A 15,376-nucleotide genomic window follows, 5' to 3' on the forward strand; every position below is an offset into this window, starting at 1 on the left:
TTTCTGGCGTTAAACGCCAGGCTGGTGCCCATTCCTGGCGTTTAACGCCAGGTTCTTGCCCTTTTTCTGGCGTTTAACGCCAGTCTGGTGCCCCTTTCTGGCGTTAAACGCCCAATGGTGCCAGACTGGGCGTTAAACGCCCAACTGCTAGCCTCACTGGCGTTTAAACGCCAGTGGGTTCTTCCTCCAGGGTGTGCTGTTTTTCTTCCTGTTTTTCATTCTGTTTTTGCTTTTTCAATTGATTTTGTGACTTCTTATGATCATCAACCTACAAAAACATAAAATAACAAAGAAAATATATAATATAATCATTGGGTTGCCTCCCAACAAGCGCTTCTTTAATGTCAGTAGCTTGACAGAGGGCTCTCATGGAGCCTCACAGATACTCAGAGCAATGTTGGAACCTCTCAACACCAAACTTAGAGTTGAATGTGGGGGTTCAACACCAACTTAGAGTTTGGTTGTGGCCTCCCAACACCAAACTTAGAGTTTGACTGTGGGGGCTCTGTTTGACTCTGATTTGAGAGAAGCTCTTCATGCTTCCTCTCCATGGTGACAGAGGGATATCCTTGAGCCTTAAACACATAGGATTCATCATTCACTTGAATGTTAGTTCACCTCCATCAACACAATCACAGCCTTTGCCGTGGCTAGGAAGGGTCTGCCAAGGATGATGGATTCATCCATGCACTTCCCAGTCTCTAGACTATGAAATCAGTAGGGATGTAATGGTCTTCAATCTTCACCAATACATCCTCTACAAGTCCATGAGCTTGTTTTCTTGAGTTGTCTGCCATCTCTAGTGAGATTCTTGCAGCTTGTACCTCAAAGATCCCTAGCTTCTCCATTACAGAGAGAGGCATGAGGTTTACACTTGACCCTAATCACACACGCCTTCTTGAAGGTCATGGTGCCTATGTGCAAGGTATTGAAAACTTCCAGGATCTTGTTTCTTTTGAGGTAATTCTGCCTAGACAATCATCCGTTCTTTGGTGAGCAAAGGAGGTTCATTCTCCCAAGTCTCATTTCCAAATAACTTGTCATTTAGCTTTATGATTGCTCCAAGATATTAGCAACTTGCTCTTCAGTGACATACTCATCCTCTTCAGAGGAAGAATACTCATCAGAGTTCATGAAAGGCAGAAGTAAGTCCAATGGAATCTCTATGGTCTCATTTTGAGCCTTAGATTCCCATGGTTCCTCATTAGGGAACCCATTGGAGGTCAGTGCACGCCCTTGAGGTCTTCCTCAGTGGCGTTCACTTCCTTTCTTCCCTCTCTAGATTCGGCCATGGTTATGGCTTTGCACTCTCCTTTTGATTTTCTTCTGTATTGCTTGGGAGAGTACTAGGAGGGAGTTCAGTAACTTTCTTGCTCAGCTGGTCCCACTTGTGCCTCCAAATTCCTGATGGAGACCTTGTTTCAGTCATGAAACTTTGAGTGGTTTTAATTAGATCAGAGACCATGGTTGCTAAGTCAGAGGGGTTTCTGCTTAGAATTCTCTGTCTTTGCTGAGAAGATGATGGAAAAGGCTTGCCATTGCTAAACCCTGTTTCTTCACCATTATTGTTGAAACCTTGTTGAGGTCTCTCTTGATTCTTCCATGAGAAATTGGGTGATTTCTCCATGAAGAATTATAGGGTTTTCCATAGGTTCTCCTAGGTAATTCACCTCTTCCATTGAAGGTTCTCAGGATCATAGGCTTCTTCTTCAGATGAAGCATCCTTATACTGCTTGGTGCATTTTGCATTCCAGACAGACTTGAGAAATCAAATTGACTTGTTGAGTCAATATCTTGTTCTGAGCCAAAATGGCATTCAGAGCATCAATCTCAAAAACTCCTTTCTTCTGACTTGTCCCATTGTTCACAGGATTCCTTTCAGAAGTGTACATGAATTGGTTATTTGCAACCATTTCAATGAGCTCTTGAGCCTCTGTAGGCATCTTCTTCAGATGAAGAGATCCTCCAGCAGAGCTATCCAAAGACATCTTGGATAGTTCAGAGAGACCATCATAGAAATACCTATGATGCTCCATTCAGAAAGCATGTCAGATGGACATTTTCTGATCAATTGTTTGTATCTTTCCCAAGCTTCATAGAGGGATTCACCATCCTTCTGTCTGAAGGTTTGGACTTCCACTCTAAGCTTACTCAATTTTTAAGGTGGAAAGAACTTTGCCAAGAAGGCATTGACTAGCTTTTCCCAAGAGTCCAGGCTTTCCTTAGGTTGAGAGTCCAACCATATTCTAGCTCTGTCTCTTACAGCAAAAGGGAATAGCATCAGTCTGTAGACCTCAGGGTCAACCCCATTAGTCTTGACTGTGTCACAGATTTGCAAGAACTCAGCTAAAAACTGATGAGGATCTTCCAATGGAAGTCCATGGAACTTGCAATTCTGTTGCATTAAAGAAAACTAACTGAGGCTTAAGCTCAAAGTTGTTTGCTCCAATGGCAGGGATAGAGATGCTTCTCCCATAGAAGTCGGGAGTAGGTGCAGTAAAGTCACCCAGCACCTTCCTTGCATTGTTGGCATTGTTGTTGTTTTCGGCTGCCATGGGTTCTTCTTCCTTGAAGAATTCGGTCAGGTCCTCTACAGAGAGTTGTGCCTTAGCTTCTCTTAGCTTTTGCTTCAAGGTCCTTTCAGGTTCAGGGTCAGCTTCAACAAGAATGCCTTTGTCTTTGTTCCTGCTCATATGAAAGAGAAGAGAACAAGAAAATATGGAATCCTCTATGTCACAGTATAGAGATTCCTTGAAGTGTCAGAGGAACAGAAAAATAGAAAGAAGAGGTAGAGGAGTTCGAACTTAATTAGTTAGAGTTTGAATTGTGCATTGAGAAGGAGTGGTACTCCATAAACAGAAGGATGTGGGAAGAGAGGAAGAGAATTTTCGAAAATTAATTAAAAAGATTTTAAAAACATTTTGAAAAATTGATTGATAATTTTCGAAAACTCAAAGTGGAAAAGAAATCAGTGATTTTTGAAAAAGATTTTGAATTTAGAAATCAAAAAGATATGATTGAAAACTGTTTTGAAAAAGATGTGATTAAAAAGATTTGATCGAAAAGTTATGGTTTTAAAAAGATATGATTGAAAAGATATGATTTGAAAACAATTTTAAAAAGATTGGATTTTAAAAATTAATGACTTGCCTAACAAGAAAAGATATGATTCAAACATTAAACCTTTCTCAACAGAAAAGGCAACATACTTAAAATGTTTAATCAAATCATTAATTGTTAGTAAGTATCTTTGAAAAAGGAAAGAAATTGATTTTGAAAAACATTTGATTGAAAAGATATGATTTGAAAAAGATTTGATTTTGAAAAACTTTGAAAACTTTTAAAAAAATTGATTTGAAAAACAAAATCTTCCCTCTTGTGCCATCATGGCGTTAAACGCCCAGAATGGTATCCATTCTGGCGTTTAACGCCCAAAATGCTACCTTTTTGGGCGTTAAACGCCCAACCAGGTACCCTGGCTGGCGTTTAAACGCCAGTCTGTCCTTCTTCACTGGGCGTTTTGAACGCCCAGCTTTTTCTGTGTAATTCCTCTGCTGCATGTTCTGAATCTTCAGTCCCCTGTACTATTGACTTGAAAATAGAACCAAGATCAATTAAACAAGGCATGCAAGACACCAAACTTAAGATTAGACACTAGACTCAAACAAGAAACATAAAGTATTTTTGGTTTTTATGATTTTTATAATTTTTTTGTACTTTTTTAGAAAATTATGTGAAAACAGAAAATAAAGGTTTCAAAATTCTCAAATTTGAATTTCCAGGAATCATTGCAATGCTAGTCTAAGACTCCGGTCCAGGAATTAGACATGGCTTCACAGCCAGCCAAGCTTTCAAAGAAAGCTTCGTCCAAACACTAGACATGGCCAATGGCCAGCCAAGCCTTAGCAGATCATTGCTCCAATAGCAAGATTGATAGAGATCAACAAGCTATTGTGATGATCAGTTGAAACCTCGGTCCAATAAGATTAGACATGGCTTCACAGCCAGCCAGATTTCAGCAGATCACCATGAAACACTAGAATTCATTCTTAAGAACTCTGAAGAAAAATACCTAATCTAAGCAACAAGATGAACCGTCAGTTGTCCATACTCAAGAACAATCCCCGGCAACGGCGCCAAAAACTTGGTGCACGAAATTGTGATCACTACTTTTACACAGAACAATCCCCGGTAATGGCTCCAAAGACTTGTGCTCAATACCATGGCATAAACACAACTTCGCACAACTAACCAGCAAGTGCACTGGTCGTCCAAGTAATAAACCTTACGCGAGTAAGGGTCGATCCCACGGAGATTGTTGGTATGAAGCAGCTATGGTCACCTTGTAAATCTCAGTCAGCAGACTCAAATGGGTATAGTGATAAACGAATAAAGCATAAAGATAAAGATAGGGATACTTATGTATATCATTGGTGAGAGCTTCAGATAAGCGTATGAAGATGCCTTCCCTTCCGTCTCTCTGCTTTCCTAATGTCTTCATCCAATCCTTCTTACTCCTTTCCATGGCAAGCTCATGTAGGGTTTCACCGTTGTCAGTGGCTACCTCCCATCCTCTCAGTGAAAACGTCGCCTATGCTCTGTCACAGCATGGGTAATCAACTGTCGGTTCTCGGTCAGGCCGGAATAAAATCCATCGATTCTTTTGCGTCTGTCACTAACGCCCCGCCTGCTAGGAGTTTGAAGCACGTCACAGTCATTCAATCATTGAATCCTACTCAGAATACCACAGACAAGGTTAGACCTTCCGGATTCTCTTGAATGCCGCCATCAGTTCTCGCCTATACCACGAAGACTCTGATCTCACGGAATGGCTGGCTCGTTTGTCAGGCGAGCACTCGGTTGTCAGGCGATCAACCATGCATCGTGTATCAGGAATCCAAGAGATATTCACTAAGCCTCGTATGCTTGTAGAACAAGAGTGGTTGTCAGTCACTTTGTTCATAAGTGAGAATGATGATGAGTGTCACGGATCATCACATTCATCAAGTTGAAGAACAGGTGATATCTTGGAACAAGAACAAGCGGAATTGAATAGAAGAACAATAGTAATTGCATTAATACTCGAGGTACAACAGAGCTCCACACCTTAATCTATGGTGTGTAGAAACTCCACCGTTGAAAATACATAAGAACAAGGTCTAGGCATGGCCGAATGGCCAGCCTCCCAAAGAGGGTTCAATCATAAAAACATGATCAAAAGCTCTCAAATACAATAGTAAAAGGTCCTACTTATAGAAAACTAGTAGCCTAAGGTGTACATAGATGAGTAAATGACATAAAAATCCACTTCCGGGCCCACTTGGTGTGTGCTTGGGCTGAGCAATGAAGCATTTTCGTGTAGAGACTCTCCTTGGAGTTAAACGCCAGCTTTTATGCCAGTTTGGGCGTTTAACTCCCATTTAGGTGCCAGTTCCGGCGTTTAACGCTGGAATTTCTGTAGGTGACTTTGAACGCCGGTTTGGGCCATCAAATCTTGGGCAAAGTATGGACTATCATATATTGCTGGAAAGCCCAGGATGTCTACTTTCCAACGCCGTTGAGAGCGCGCCAATTGGGCTTCTGTAGCTCCAGAAAATCCACTTCGAGTGCAGGAAGGTCAGAATCCAACAGCATCTGCAGTCCTTTTGAGTCTCTGGATCAGATTTTTGCTCAGATCCCTCAATTTCAGCCAGAAAATACCTGAAATCACAGAAAAACACACAAACTCATAGTAAAGTCCAGAAAAGTGAATTTTAACTAAAAACTAATAAAAATATACTAAAAACTAACTAAAAGATACTAAAAACATACTAAAAACAATGCCAAAAAGCGTATAAATTATCCGCTCATCAAACACCCATCTTATTAGCCTGGGTTTTGAATCCTGCTTTGTGAGTAAGTATTTAAGAGCAGCATGGTCAGTGTACACAATCACTTTGGATCCCACTAGATAGGATCTAAACTTGTCAATGACATAGACCACTGCAAGTAACTCTTTTTCTGTGGTTGTGTAATTCTTCTGTGCATCATTTAGAACACGGCTAGCATAATAAATGACGTGCAGAAGCTTGTTATGCCTCTGTCCCAACACTGCACCAATGGCATGGTCACTGGCATCACACATTAGTTCAAATGGCAATGTCCAATCTGGTGCAGAGATGACTGGTGTTGTGACCAGCTTAGCTTTCAGGGTCTCAAACGCCTGCTGACACTGTGTGTCAAACACAAATGGTGTGTCAGCAGCTAGCAGGTTACTCAAAGGTTTTGCAATTTTCGAAAAATCCTTTATGAACCTTCTGTAGAATCCTGCATGCCCCAGAAAGCTTCTGATTGCCTTAACATTGGCAGGTGGTGGTAATTTTTCAATTACCTCTACCTTTGCCTTATCCACCTCTATTCCCCTGCTTGAAATTTTGTGCCCAAGGACAATTCCTTCAGTCACCATAAAGTGACATTTCTCCCAGTTTAAAACCAGGTTAGTCTCTTGGCACCTTTTCAGGACAAGTGATAGGTGGTTAAGACAGGAGCTGAATGAGTCTCCATATACTGAGAAGTCGTCCATGAAGACTTCCAGGAATTTCTCCACTATATCAGAGAAGATGGATAACATGCATCTCTGAAAGGTTGCAGGAGCATTACACATACCAAAAGGCATCCTCCTGTAGGCAAACACGCCAGAAGGGCAGGTAAATGCTATTTTCTCTTGGTCCTGAGGATCTACTGCAATTTGGTTGTAACCTGAATAGCCATCCAAAAAGCAGTAATAATCATGACCTGCTAGTCTCTCTAGCATTTGGTCTATGAATGGTAAAGGAAAATGATCCTTTCTGGTGGCTGTATTGAGCCTTCTGTAGTCAATACACATACGCCACCCTGTGACTGTTCTTGTAGGAACCAGTTCATTTTTTTCATTATGAACCACTGTCATGCCTCCCTTCTTGGGGACAACTTGTACTGGGCTCACCCAGGGGCTATCAGAAATAGGATAAATAATCCCAGCCTCTAGTAATTTAGTGACCTCTTTCTGCACCACCTCCTTCATGGCAGGATTTAGCCTCCTCTGTGGTTGGACCACTGGTTTGGCATTATCCTCCAATAGGATCTTGTGCATGTATCTAGCTGGGCTAATGCCCTTAAGATCACTTATGGACCACCCAAGAGCTGTCTTGTGTGTCCTTAGCACTTGAATCAGTGCTTCCTCTTCCTGTGGATTCAAAGCAGAGCTTATAATCACTGGAAAAGTTTCACCCTCTCCCCGAAATGCATATTTCAGGGATGGTGGTAGTGGTTTGAGTTCAGGTTTGGGAGGCTTATCCTCCTCCTGAGGAATTTTCGAAAATTCCTTTGTTTCCTCTAGTTCTTCTTGATCAGGTTGAGCATCCTTGAAGATGTCCTCAAGCTCTGATTCTAGGCTTTCAGTCATATTGATCTCTTCTACCAGAGAGTCAATAATGTCAGCGCCCATGCAGTCATTTGGTGTGTCTGGGTGCTGCATAGCTTTTACAGCATTCAACTTGAACTCATCCTCATTGACTCTCAGGGTTACTTCCCCTTTTTGTACATCAATGAGAGTTCGTCCAGTTGCTAGGAAAGGTCTTCCAAGAATGAGAGTTGCACTCTTGTGCTCCTCCATTTCCAGCACCACAAAGTCAGTTGGAAAGGCGAATGGCCCAACCTTGACAATCATATCCTCTATTATGCCTGATGGATGTTTAATGGAGCCATCAGCAAGTTGGAGGCATATCCGGGTTGGTTTGACTTCTCCAGTCAACCCAAGCTTTCTGATAGTGGATGCAGGTATTAGATTGATGCTTGCTCCAAGATCACATAGGGCTGTCTTGGTGCAAGCACCTTCTAATGTGCATGGTATCATAAAGCTTCCTGGATCTTGAAGCTTTTCTGGTAAGCTTTTCAAAATGACTGCACTGCATTCTTCAGTGAGAAATACTTTTTCAGTTTCTCTCCAATCCTTCTTATGACTTAAGATCTCTTTCATGAACTTAGCATAAGAAGGTATTTGCTCAAGTGCCTCTGCAAACGGAATCTTTATTTCAAGAGTCCTTAGATAATCTGCAAAGCGGGCAAATTGCTTATCCTGCTCCGCTTGGCGGAGTTTTTGAGGATAAGGCATCTTGGCTTTATAGTCTTCAACCTTAGATGCTGCAGGTTTATTCCTTACAGAAGTGGTTGAAGAAGCCTTGTTAGAGGGATTACTGTCAGCACTCTCAGGTGTCTGATCTTCCCTTGGCGTCTGAACGCCAGGATTGGGTGGAAAATGGGCGTTTAACGCCAACTTTTCCCCCTTTTCTGGCGTTTGAACGCCAGAGCTGGGCAGGGAATGGGCGTTTAACGCCAGCTTTCCCTCCCTTTCTGGCGTTTGAACGCCAATAACATTCCTCTCTGGGCTCTTACTGTCCTCAGAGGGATTTTGAACAGTGGTTTGGTTATCCTCTGTCAATTGTTCCTTGTTTGGCTTTATGCTCTTTTGAGCAGTGTTATTCAGTGTCTTTCCACTCCTCAGTTGAACTGCTTGACATTCTTCTGTTATCTGTTTGGATATCTGCTGTTTTGCTTGATTCAACTGCAGTTCTATGTTCTTGTTAGCAACTTTAGTTTCATGGAGCATTTCTTTAAATTCTGCTAACTGTTCTGTCATCAGGAGTAACTGTTGATTAAGCTCAGTCATCTGTTCTTGAGGATTAGGATTAGTGACTACTGCCATGACTTCCTCTTTTGGAGAGAACTCATTGCTAGAGTACAAATATTGGTTTCTAGCAACAGTGTCTATAAGCTCTTGAGCCTCTTCAATAGTCTTCCTCATGTGTATAGATCCACCAGCTGAGTGGTCTAAAGACATCTGAGCTTTTTCTGTAAGCCCATAGTAGAAGATGTCTAACTGTACCCACTCTGAAAATATTTCAGAGGGCATTTTCTTAGCATACCTCTATACCTCTCCCAGGAATTGTAAAGGGATTCATTATCCTCTTGTTTAAAGCCTTGGATGTCCAGCCTTAGCTGTGTCATCCTCTTTGGAGGGTAAAAGTGATTCAGGAATTTGTCTGATAACTGTTTCCATGTCTTTATGCTTGCTGTAGGTTGGTTATTCAACCACCTTTTAGCTTGATCTTTTACAGGAAATGGAAACAGTAATAGTCTGTAGACATCCTGATCCACCTCTTTATCATGTACTGTGTCAGCAATTTGTAAGAACTGTGCCAGAAACTCAGTAGGTTCTTCCTGTGGAAGACCGGAATACTGGCAATTTTGCTGCACTATGATAATGAGTTGAGGATTTAACTCAAAGCTGCTTGCTTTGATGGGAGGTGTACAGATGCTACTCCCATATGCAGCTGTAATGGGGTTGGCATATGACCCCAGAGTCCTTCTGGACTGATCAATCCCACTTAGGTCCATGATGGATAAAGGGAATGATATGGATTGCAAGTAGAAAAACTTTTTTTTTTGAATTAACCGAAAAAAAAAAATAAAATAAAATAAAAGGAAAATAAAATAAAAATTCAAAAATTAAAAGAAAATAAGATCAAAGCAAATTGAAAACTGGATCAATTAGTTAATCAAAAGGATTTTGAGATTATCAATTAGAAAGATATGATTGAAAAAATTTTTATGAAAAAGATTTGATTGTTGAAAAGAGGAAAGAGAAAAACAACAAAATGACACCAAACTTAAAATTTTAGAAAATCAAACACAATTTTTTCGAAAATTTTAAAGGAAAAACACAAAGAGGACACCAAACTTAGAATTTTTACGGATCAAAAAGGGACTAAAGACATGCAAATTCGAAAATTAGAAGAAAAACAAAAGCATGCAATTGACACCAAACTTAAAATATGAAACTAGACTCAACTAAAAGACTCTAAACCAACAAAAATAAAACAGTCCTAATCTAAGCAACAAGATAAGCCGTCAGTTGTCCAAACTCGAACAATCCCCGGCAACGGCGCCAAAAACTTGGTGCACGAAATTGCAATCACACTTTTGCAATCCCGCACAACTAACCAGCAAGTGCACTGGGTCGTCCAAGTAATACCTTACGTGAGTAAGGGTCGATCCCACGGAGATTGTCGGCTTGAAGCAAGCTATGGTTATCTTGTAAATCTTAGTCAGGATATCAAAGATTATCAGGGTTGACTGTGAAAGGTAAAAGAACATGAAATAAGTACTTGTTTTGCAGTAATGGAGAATAGGTTGAGGCTTTGGAGATGCTCGGCCTTCTGAATCTCTGCTTTCCTACTGTCTTCTTCCTCAAACACGCAAGGCTCCTTCCATGGCAAGCTGTATGCAAGGGTTTCACCGTTGTCAGTGGCTACCTCCCATCCTTTCAGTGGAAATGTTCAACGCACCCTGTCACGGCACGGCTATCCATCTGTCGGTTCTCAATCAGGCCGGAATAGAATCCAGTGATTCTTTTGCGTCTGTCACTAACGCCCCGCCTTCAGGAGTTTGAAGCTCGTCACAGTCATTCAATCATTGAATCCTACTCAGAATACCACAGACAAGGTTTAGACCTTCCAGATTCTCTTGAATGCCGCCATCAGTTCTAGCTTATACCACGAAGATTCCGGTTAAAGAATCCAAGAGATATCTACTTAATCTAAGGTAGAACGGAGGTGGTTGTCAGGCACGCGTTCATAGTTGAGAATAATGATGAGTGTCACGGATCATCACATTCATCCAGTTTAAGAACAAGTAATATCTTAGAATGGAAGCAAGCATGATTGAATGAAAAACAGTAGTAATTGCATTAATCCATCAAGACACAGCAGAGCTCCTCACCCCCAACCATGGGGTTTAGAGACTCATGCCGTGGAAGGTACACAAAGAAACGTGTAAAGTGTCATGAGGTACAGTTACAATGTCAAAAGATCCTATTAATAGTGAACTAGTAACCTAAGGTTTACAGAAATGAGTAAATGACAGAAAAATCTACTTCCGGGCCCACTTGGTGTGTGCTTGGGCTGAGCATTAAAACTTTCATGTGTAGAGACCTTTTCTGGAGTTAAACGCCAGCTTTCATGCCAGTTTGGGCGTTTAACTCCAATTTTTATGCCAGTTCCAGCGTTAAACGCTGGAAATTCTGAGGCTGATTTGCAATGCCGGTTTGGGCCATTAAATCTCGGGCAAAGTATGGACTATTATACATTGCTGGAAAGCCCAGGATGTCTACTTTCTAACGCCGTTGAGAGCGCGCCAATTGGGCTTCTGTAGCTCCAGAAAATCCACTTCGAGTGCAGGGAGGTCAGAATCCAACAGCATCTGCAGTCCTTTTCAGTCTCTGAATCAGATTTTTGCTCAGGTCCCTCAATTTCAGCCAGAAAATACCTGAAATCACAGAAAAACACACAAACTCATAGTAAAGTCCAGAAAAGTGAATTTTAACTAAAAACCAATAAAAATATACTAAAAACTAACTAAATCACACTAAAAACATACTAAAAACAATGCCAAAAAGCGTATAAATTATCCGCTCATCAATAGTCCTAGAGACTGGGAAGTGCATGGATGAATCCATCATTCTTAGCAGACCCTTCCTAGCCACAGCAAAGGCTGTGATTGATGTTGATGGAGGTGAACTGATCATTCAAGTGAATGAAGAATCCTTTGTGTTTAAGGCTCAAGGATATCCCTCTGTCACCATGGAGAGGAAGCATGAAGAGCTTCTCTCAAATCAGAGTCAAACAGAGCCCCCACAGTCAAACTCTAAGTTTGGTGTTGGGAGGCCAACACCAAACTCTAAGTTTGGTGTTGAACCCCCACATTCAAACTCTAAGTTTGGTGTTGGGAGATTCCAACATTGCTCTGAGAAAATGTGAGGCTCCATGAGAGCCATCTGTCAAGCTATTGACATTAAAGAAGCGCTTGTTGGGAGGCAACCCAATGTTATATTTTATCTATTTTCCTTTGTTATTTTATGTTTTCTGTAGGTTGATGATCATGAGAAGTCACAAAATCAATTGAAAAAGCAAAAACAGAATGAAAAACAGGAAGAAAAACAGCACACCCTGGAGGAAGAACCTACTGGCGTTTAAACGCCAGTAAGGCTAGCAGATGGGCGTTTAACGCCCAGTCTGGCACCATTCTGGGCGTTTAACGCCAGAAAGGGGCACCAGACTGGCGTTAAACGCCAGGAAAGGGCAAGAACCTGGCGTTAAACGCCAGAAATGGGCACCAGCCCGGCGTTTAACGCCAGAATTGGCTAAAAACGCAATTTTGCATGCCTCTTTGGCCGAACACAAAGCCATTCCCTTCTTCCTCATTTCTTCTCCTTCTCCTCTATTCTTTCTTCTTTTGCTCGAGGACGAGCAAACCTTTTAAGTTTGGTGTGGTAAAAGCATTGCTTTTTGTTTTTCCATAACCATTTATGGCACCCAAGGCCGGAGAAACCTCTAGAAAGAGGAAAGGGAAGGCAAAAGCTTCCACCTCCGAGTCATGGGAGATGGAGAGATTCATCTCAAGGGTGCATCAAAACCACTTCTATGAAGTTGTAGCCTTGAAGAAGGTGATCCCCGAGGTCCCTTTTTCACTCAAAAAGAGTGAATATCCGGAGATCCGACATGAGATCCGAAGAAGAGGTTGGGAAGTTCTCACCAACCCCATTCAACAAGTCGGAATCTTAATGGTTCAAGAGTTCTATGCCAATGCATGGATCACCAAGAACCATGATCAAAGTGTGAACCCGGATCCAAAGAATTGGCTTACTATGGTTCGGGGGAAATACTTGGATTTTAGTCCGGAAAATGTAAGTTTGGCATTCAACTTGCCTATGATGCAAGGAGATGAACATCCTTACACTAGAAGGGTCAACTTTGATCAAAGGTTGGACCAAGTCCTCACTGACATTTGTGAAGAGGGCGCCCAATGGAAGAGAGATTCAAGAGGGAAGCCGGTTCAACTAAGAAGGCATGACCTCAAGCCCGTGGCTAGAGGATGGTTGGAGTTTATCCAACGCTCAATCATTCCCACTAGTAACCGGTCCGAAGTTACTCTAGACCGAGCCATCATGATCCATAGCATCATGATTGGAGAAGAAGTGGAAGTTCATGAGGTTATAGCCCAAGAACTCTATAAGGTGGCGGACAAGTCCTCTACCTTGGCAAGGTTAGCCTTTCCTCATCTCATTTGTCACCTCTGTTATTCAGTTGGAGTTGACATAGAAGGAGACACCCCCATTGATGAGGATAAGCCCATCACTAAGAAAATGATGGAGCAAACAAGAGACCCCTCTCATCATGAGATCCCTGAGATGCCTCAAGGGATGCACTTTCCTCCACAAGACTATTGGGAGCAGATTAACACCTCCCTAGGAGAATTAAGTTCCAACATGGGACAACTAAGGGTGGAGCACCAAGAACATTCCATCCTCCTCCATGAAATTAGAGAAGATCAAAGAATCATGAGAGAGGAGCAACAAAGACAAGGAAGAGACATTGAGGAGCTCAAGCACTCCATAAGACCTTCAAGAGGAAGAACAAGCCGCCATCACTAAGGTGGACCCGTTCTTTAATCTTCTTGTTCTTTATTTGCCTGTTTTTCGAATTTTTTGTGCTTATGTTTATCTATGTTTGTGTCTCGTGATCATTAGTATCTATGCCTTAAAGTTATGAATGTCCTATGAATCCATCACCTTTCTTAAATAAACAATGTTCTTAATTGAAAAAGAAAAGAATTGCATGAATTTTGAATTTTATAACAATTTAATTATTTTGATGTGGTGGCAATACTTTTTTGTTTTCTGAATGTATGCTTGAACAGTGCATATGTCTTTTGAATTTGTGGTTCATGAATGTTGGCTCTTGAAAGAATGATGAAAAAGGAGACATGTTACTGAGGATCTGAAAAATCATAAAAATGATTCTTGAAGCAAGAAAAAGCAGTGAATACAAAAAAAAAAGAGAAGAAGAAGCGAAAAAAAAAACGGAAAAAAAAGGGGAGAAAGAAAAAGAAAGAAAAAGAAAGAAAAAGAAAGAAATAAAGTTGTGATCCAAGGCTAAAAGAGTGTGCTTAAGAACCCTGGACACCTCTAATTGGGGACTCTAGCAAAGCTGAGTCACAATCTGAAAAGGTTCACCCAATTATGTGTCTGTGGCATGTATGTATCCGGTGGTAATACTGGAAAACAGAGTGCTTTGGGCCACAGCCAAGACTCAATAAGTAGCTGTGTTCAAGAATCATAATACTTAACTAGGAGAATCAATGACACTATCTGGATTCTGAGTTCCTAAAGAAGCCAATCATTCTGAGTTTCAAAGGATAGAGTGAGATGCCAAAACTGTTCAGAGGCAAAAAGCTAAAAGCCCCGCTCATCTAATTAATACTGATCTTCATAGATGTTTTTGGAATTCATTGCATATTCTCTTCTTTTTATCTTATTTGATTTTCAATTGTTTGGGGACAAGCAACAATTTAAGTTTGGTGTTGTGATGAGCGGATAATTTATACGCTTTTTGGCATTGTTTTTAGTATGTTTTTAGTATGATTTAGTTAGTTTTTAGTATATTTTTATTAGTTTTTAGTTAAAATTCACTTTTCTGGACTTTACTATGAGTTTGTGTGTTTTTCTGTGATTTCAGGTATTTTCTGGCTGAAATTGAGGGACCTGAGCAAAAATCTGATTCAAAGACTGAAAAGGACTGCAGATGCTGTTGGATTCTGACCTCCCTGCACTCGAAGTAGATTTTCTGGAGCTACAGAAGCCCAATTGGCCCGCTCTCAACGGCGTTGGAAAGTAGACATCCTGGGCTTTCCAGCAATATATGATAGTCTATACTTTGCCCAAGATTTGATGGCCCAAACCGGCGTTCAAAGTCACCTTCAGAATTCACAGCGTTAAACGCCGGAACTGGCACCAAAGTGGGAGTTAAACGCCCAAACTGGCACAAAAGCTGGCGTTTAACTCCAAGAGAAGTCTCTACACGAAAATGCTTCAATGCTCAGCCCAAGCACACACCAAGTGGGCCCGGAAGTGGATTTTTATGTCATTTACTCATCTTTGTAATTCTTAAGCTACTAGTTTCCTATAAATAGGACCTTTTACTATTGTATTTTAAAATCTTTTGATCACTTTAGATCTCTAGATCATCTTTGGACGTCTTGTTCTTAGATTATTGGGAGGCTGGCCTCACGGCCATGCCTAGACCTTGTTCTTATGTATTTTCAACGGTGGAGTTTCTACACACCATAGATTAAGGTGTGGAGCTCTGCTGTACCTCGAGTATTAATGCAATTACTATTGTTCTTCTATTCAATTCCGCTTGTTCTTATTCTAAGATATCACTTGTTCTTCAACTTGATGAATGTGATGATCCGTGACACTCATCATCATTCTCACCTATGAACGTGTGACTGACAACCACCT

The 15,376-nt window shown here is 41.1% G+C and overlaps 1 non-coding gene across 1 annotated transcript; it reads left to right on the plus strand.

Annotated features, from left to right (window-relative positions):
• The first annotated feature begins 2,045 nt into the window (after positions 1–2,045).
• Positions 2,046–2,149, plus strand: LOC130956300 (small nucleolar RNA R71). Its single transcript, XR_009077068.1, has one exon. It is a non-coding gene; the product is annotated as a small nucleolar RNA R71 (small nucleolar RNA).
• Positions 2,150–15,376: the final 13,227 nt, after the last annotated feature.

Source organism: Arachis stenosperma, chromosome 1 (assembly GCF_014773155.1).
Source record: "Arachis stenosperma cultivar V10309 chromosome 1, arast.V10309.gnm1.PFL2, whole genome shotgun sequence".
Lineage (NCBI taxonomy): Eukaryota > Viridiplantae > Streptophyta > Magnoliopsida > Fabales > Fabaceae > Arachis > Arachis stenosperma.